This window comes from Alexandromys fortis, unplaced genomic scaffold, assembly GCF_014885135.2.
Source record: "Alexandromys fortis isolate MF-2015 unplaced genomic scaffold, M_Fortis_MF-2015_v1.1 scaffold_2_1_26212458, whole genome shotgun sequence".
Lineage (NCBI taxonomy): Eukaryota > Metazoa > Chordata > Mammalia > Rodentia > Cricetidae > Alexandromys > Alexandromys fortis.
In genome coordinates, this window is record NW_026067930.1 from 6365853 (window position 1) to 6373158 (window position 7306).

Genomic DNA, 7306 nt, shown 5'->3' on the forward strand with positions numbered 1-7306 from the left:
TGAATAATCACACAAAACTATATTAATGACAATATTGTTGGGCCAATAGCTTAGGTGTAGTCCTACCTAGCTAGCTCTTATATGTTAAATTAACCCATTTCTATTCATCTGCGTATCATCATGTGCCTGTGGCTTACCTCAAAAATTCTGGTGACTCCTTTCTCCTTAGGCAGCTACATGGCATCTCTTTGACTTCGTCTACTTTTTCTATATATTTCTGCTCAGATTTCTCACCTGACTTACCCTGTTAAGTCATTGATCAAAACAGCTTTATTCACCTATCAATAAAAGCAACACATATACAGAAGGACAACACATATACAGAAGGACACCACATATCAATAAGATAAAGCAAAAACTATCACATAGAAGTTGAACAAGTAAAACCAAAAGAAGGAAAGGACCCTAAGATAAGGCACAAGAATTATAGACTCATTCATTCAAACACTCAGAATCCCTTAAAAACACTGAACTAGAAGAAGACACTGCTATTAATTGGCTAGTACAAAAATTTGTATAGTTTTAACAACCAGCAATGGTAGTTGTTCTCACAGTTAATATTTTACTTGAGAAATAATATAGAGTTTTCACCAGGCACCAAGACAAAGAAACTATTTACTGAACTATGCACTTCATCTCTATCACTTCAGCAATAGTATTTGGATAATAAAAATACATCATCTAAAAGAATACAGGTGATTTAAAAATCCCCTGCAATGAAATAACTCAATATGTTTACATTCCAACATCTTAATATATATTTTTTTTTAAAAATCAATGCAACTAAATTCCTCCAAATATTTCTAAAGATACAGTAATGTCACAAAGTGATAGTAACATAAAACTCCAGAGAACTCAAAGTAATTATTACATAAGTATAAAATTATTAATAATATAATCAATAAGCTCAAATAGATCAAAAAGGAAAAGCAAACTCCTAGTTGAGAATATTAACAACTGGATTAGATGAGGAAGGTAATTGAAATGATATTAAAAATGAATTCAACAAAGACAGAAATACTGAAGGTAAATGGATTTGAAATACTGTGTATGAAAAAATATCAGTTAAATAAAAATTCCTATAGAAAAATCTCAAAAATGAACGGAACAAGGCAAGAAAAGAATGTCTGAACTGGAAGATAAGGTTGAGGAACTAATATAATCAGATAAAGACAAAAATTAAATAATAAAAAGGTGACAGTAGGAATTAAAAGATACATAACTCACCCTAAAATTACAAAATAACTAAATTGTGTCATAGATCAAATACACTTACCATTCACTCATATGCAAAGTGCATCTATGTGCACAGTGCACAATATCCTCAATAGTTCAGTAAATTTTCTCTAAATTGAAGCATATATTAGGATACAGCCAATTATTAATAAGTATAAGAATATTAAAACAATGGCTTCTGTAATATCTGCTTACAAGAAAATAAGACTTTAAACCAACTGCAAGAGAAAACACAGATTGTATACAAAGTTATGGAGATTAAATAACACATTAGAAAATCATCAGGTCCATAAAAATAGAAAGGAAGATTTAAAAAATCTTAGACTAAACAGAAAATTAAAGCACAACATGTCAAAACCTATGGTATAAAATCAGTAAAAATAGTTTTGCGGGAAATTTATAGCCCTAAATTGCTACATCCAAAAGTTAGAGCTCAAATAATTAATCTAAGGATGCATATTATTACATTATGGGAGAAGGCCTGTACAAACTTCAAATCAAGTAGTCAACTGAGATCACTATAGTCACTGTAGAAATTAATAAAATGGGAAACAGACAAATAAAAATATGAAAGTGAAAATGATTGATTCTTTGAAAATATAAACATAATTCATCTGGTGGAGCCACTGTGTTTTGAGGAGCTTGAGTTCTTTCTCACAGCAATAACTACAACCCAAGAATGTCATGCAGTTCATGAAAGTCTTAAGACATAAGATAGCAACAGCTACAGCACTCTGCAAACAGGGAATCTGCTTCATCTATGTGGCTAGAAAAGGCCTGGATATGCCTGAGGCATTACACACACACACACACACACACACACACACACACACAGCACACAGCAGTACAATTTATTAGATCCTATTCTGCTACTGAGCAAGGAGCAATTTGCTAGTGTGCATATCTGGGTCTGTGTGAAGGGTGGTGGTCATGTGGCCTAAATGTATGCTGACAGTCCATCTGAAAGTCCTTGTGGCTTATTACCAAAAGTATGTGTAGGAGACTTCAAAGACGGAGATCCAATAAACCCTCATCCAGTATGATTGGCCTCTGCTTGTAACTGACCCCAGTCATGACAAATCTAAAAATTTATGAGGTCTTTGTGACTTGATACCGGAAATTCTACTGATAAATACATGCCAAGGATTGGGATTTACCTTTGTAATAAACATTGAAAGATTTTAGTAACAAAATAAAAAAGAAAAGGTATATAAGATTAATAAGGTTTTTGTCAAAAAACAAAAGACAGAGGAAGATGACAAAGTAATAAATTTAGAGATTATAAGGGAACTATTAAAATGGGTATCAATGAAGTTCAAAAAATGATCAGGTCTTATTTAAAACATTTTTTGTTAATTTGGAAAATTTAAAATAAATGAAACACATATGTAAAATTTTTTCAACCATGTATTTGTAAACCAAACTCAAGAACACATTGAAAGATCATTTGCCATAATGAACCTAGCCTTAATCTAGAGAAGCAGCAATGATTCAATATGTAAACTACAAATGTTATAAGATACTTGAAAGGAATTAAAGATAGAAATCACATAGTCCTCTCCATAAAGGCAGAAACCGCTCTGGCAAAATCTGACATGCAGAAATTCCTAAAGAGATTTAAATTGAAAGAGCACATCTAATTGTAATAAAGACTATATATCACAAAACTATAACCAACATTATATTAAACAAAGTAAGACTCAAAATATTTCCTGTGAAATCAGGATAAAGATAAAGGTGTATACTTTCTCCATTCCTTCAGTATAATATTAGAAATCTTAGAAACAGCCATAAGATTAAAAAGCAAATAACAGTAATACAAATTGGAAAGAAAAAGTCAAAGTATCTCTATTTGAGGATATTATGATTCTATACAAAAGAAATCCTAAAGATTCAATCAGCAAATGTTTAGAACTAATAAACACATTCAGCAAATTTCCAGGATATCCAATCAACCTACTAAAAAATCAGCAGACTTTCTACACACCAATGACAAATAAATTGAGAAGGAAATCATGGGAAAAATTCTCTCCTTAGTAACCTAAAAATTTTTTTGTAGTGAAACTAACCAAGGACATGAATGATCCTTATAATAAACTTTAAAACACTAAAAAGGTACATTGAGGAAGATACTAGAAAACAAAAAGACCTTGTGTGTTCATGTATCAGGAGAGTAAATATTGTACAAAATAGCAATCCCACCAAAATAGTATATGATTTCTATAAAATAACAATCAACATACCAGAATAATCGTTCATGAAAGTAGAAAATAGCTTAAAATTTATATGAGTATAAAAGACTCCAGATAGCCTAAACAATCCTGAATAAGTAGAATAATGCCTAGTTTCAAGTTATGCTACAGAGCCTTAACAATAAAAGCCCCATGAGGCTAGCACAAAGTCAGCCATGTTTACTAATGAGATAACAGAGTATCTATGTAAAAATTTGGGCAGGCATAGTCATGTGACTTTTAACCCTCTTCCCAAACTACATGACAGAGGGTTGGTTATCTCTATTACACAAAGAACTCAAAACATCTGAAAAACAATGCAATGAAATGTACTATGGAACCAACCTTGGTTGTATCAAAGGAACAAATACAAGTGACTAAAAACATTTTAAGTTTTCAACATTCTTACACATCAGGGGATCATAAAATCAAATTATTTTGAGATCCCATCCCATTAGCCACAATTTCTAACATCAAGATCAAGAGTAAAAGCAAATGATGTCCTGAGTCTGGGGAACACAGAGCACTCATCCACCCTTGCAGGGAATGCAAATGGGTGTAGCTACTACAGATGTCAGTGTGATGATTCATAGAAAAGTTAAAACTAGAATTCAGATATAAACCCAGCTAGAGCAGCATTGGACATAGGCTCAAAAGACTCTAACTTCCATAACGCATGTGTTTATTTCTATTTATTTTAATACCTAGAAAGTGAAATCAACCTAGATGCCCATGAACAGGTAAATGGGTGAATAAATGTGTTACATATATGCAATTGAGAATGAAAACTGAAGACATAATTTATAAGATAATGGATCAAAATGGTTAAATAATTTGTGCAGTGAAGGTTCCAAAGTACAAACACATAATCTCCCTGACATAAGAATCTAACTTCACATTTTTAGATCATGTGTTTAATGTAGGATATCTTAAGAGGTCAGGAAGTAGAGAAGGACTATGACGAAGGATGGGGAGAAAGATCTCTGGGGCATGAAAAGGATAATTGTGCACATGGGTTATGAAAGGTAGATGGAAATATGGGGCAGGATCATATTTTTCTATTAGGTGTAGTTGTTGGTATATTGTCCTTTCCCATGACGGCATCATGAATTGGACTCAGTGCATTATTAAAAAGAAAATGACATGAAGGGGAAAGTTGTGGATGTGTGGATAAATATGATCAAAATTATATATATATATATACATATATATGTGTGTGTATGTATATATTATATAAAATGTATAATTATATGTGAAATTGTTATAGATAACAAAAACAGAATGCTAAGTCTGATTTTAAAATAGTAGAACTCATGAAGCCCACCACACACAACCATGTTTTGTTTTAATATATCTTTCTTCCTGCCCAGATATTCAATGGACATAAAGGAAGTGGGAGCTGTAAGATCTATAGTTGTAAAGGACTGACTTCTGTGAAAAAGTATCTTCTGGACATGACAGGACCATTGCTCACATGTACTCACAATGGATGAGGCTACATCCATCTGGTGGTTTGAAAGAAAATGACCCCAAAGACAGTGGCACTCTTATGAGATGTGCTTTAGCTGGAGTAGACATGGCCTTGTTGGAGGAAATGTGTCACTGTAGAGGCAGCTTTTGAGGTCTCATCTATGCTCAAGCCATGCCAAGTATCTCTGACCACTTCCTGTTGCCTATAAGTCAAGATGTAGGACACTTGGCTACTTCTCAGCATCATGCTTGCCTGTATGCCACCATGTCACACTATGGTGATAATGGACTAAACTTCTGAAAATGTAAGCCATCCCAACTAAATGTTCTTCCTTTATACGAGTTGCCATGGCCATGGTGCCTCATCATAGCAATAGAAGCCCTAACTAAAACAATGCACAAGACTTAAAAAGCATCAAGCCAGTCAAAAGTTAAGCATTAATAGAGGAAGGGCACATGAAGATTTACCTATAACTGAGGAGCGACTAGCATTTGATAACACCAGTTTTCTTCAATGTTGTTGCCCTGTGCACCAGTGTATGGTCCTATATCCTTGCATATATTAGCAGTACTAGTTGGTCTCAGTAGTTAATAAAAGAGAACATGAAATTGAAAGGGAATTATGACAAGGTAAAAGTTGGAGGGAAGAGACCTTGGGGTAGACTTGATCAAGACACATTAGAAGCGTGTGTAAATTTCTCAAACAAATTAATAGGTTAAATATTTAGATAATGTTTAGGTATGTCACAAACTACACATTTTGTCAGAATATCTTTCTGTATTGTCCCAACAGCAGGGATAAGTTCAATAAAATAGAGTTATCTTCTGCATTTAAATGACTAGGGAATTCTGGAGGTGTGGATGAAATGCTTTGGAATTTAAATGTTCTTCCCAGTTCTTCCCAAGGGAGGCAGGATATCTTTATTAAAGTTGGCATCAAATAAATTGCAGTTGAAATGTAAAGCACAAATTCTACCATGAAGCAAAGCAGGAAGGCAATCCCAGGCAGTTAAAAAAAGACTTTGATAGGTAAACATATTCATGGACATATAAATTGTCAGGAGGATCATTGAGTAGATTATGGCTTGGGATTCCAGATGCACACTGAGGTAAGACCAGAGACTGTGACACTGTGTGGGCTTGAATTTATCATGAAATTATACTTAAGATTGGAATTTTTGTTTTGGGCAACAGAAGGAACATGTCACCACTTGGGACACTTTTCTAATATCTATAATTAATGCTGGTTTAGGGATGTATCTGAAAGAAAGATATGAAAGGAATAGGTTTTAAGTGATGTAGAACAGAGCTTGAATTTGGTTGCCCTGAGACGTGGTTTCAGAGAAAGGGAGGAATTCAAAAGCACATTGATACATCTATTTTGGAAGATAGAATTTTTATGTGGGTCACATGTATAGAAAAACCAAAGTTAGAAATAGCTCAGTTGTGAAGAAATGTGAATAAAAAGATGTCACTTTTGACTTGTGGTAAAATGACTTAGAAGCATTTAATTTGTTAACTATACATCGATGGTTTAGATATAGTTATACAAGGTTTTCAAGTAAGCTATCACTTCAGTTTGGCGAAAACACTCCCAGTATTTCCTTTAAATTAACACCTATATTGACTGATAATATCACTCCCCTTTTCTCATGAAAGTATTCTTATTCCCTGTTCTGAATATAAATGAGGTAAACACAAAACTAATTTAGAAATGCCTTCTTCAAATGTATAATCTCATGTATAAGAGAAATGTACAAACTAGTGTGGGAGAATGACATATTTGTTCAGAAAATGCAACAATAATGAAAGAAAAGTCTTAAACTTTTCAATTTGAGTCACTTTGAATTCCTATCTTGGTATCATTGGCACTACCATGTTGATGTCAAGCCAATAATAATATTTTTTACTAAAACTTGTTATGAAATATCTTTGAACATTGGTGGTCTTCCATAAGAGATTGTGTGACATATTAGACATCCCGAGGACCCTCACAAATTCTATGTGAGGCAGATGCAATCTCCCTTACTTCCAGAGAAATCACCAAGCTACTGAAAGGTAAATTAGTGTTTCCCATAGAAACAGAACTTGAGCATCCCAATCCTATTATCAAAGATTGTATTCTTTACCCTCTTCTGCTTTAGAAGATGATGCAGACATGGGCAGGAGAGTGTTGGCTGGTTGTGTGTGTACACCAATCTGGACCTTTCATGGACCTGTACACCATCCTGGTGCTTCCGGAAAGAAGTCCGTTTCCAGGGGAAATGTCTGCTGCTGAGAAAGTATGGGTGAACTCTGTTCAGTTTGTTCTGCTCGGCCAGCTCAACATTCCAAGTGATCCAGGTAGATGTTGCAATCAGAAGTGTCCA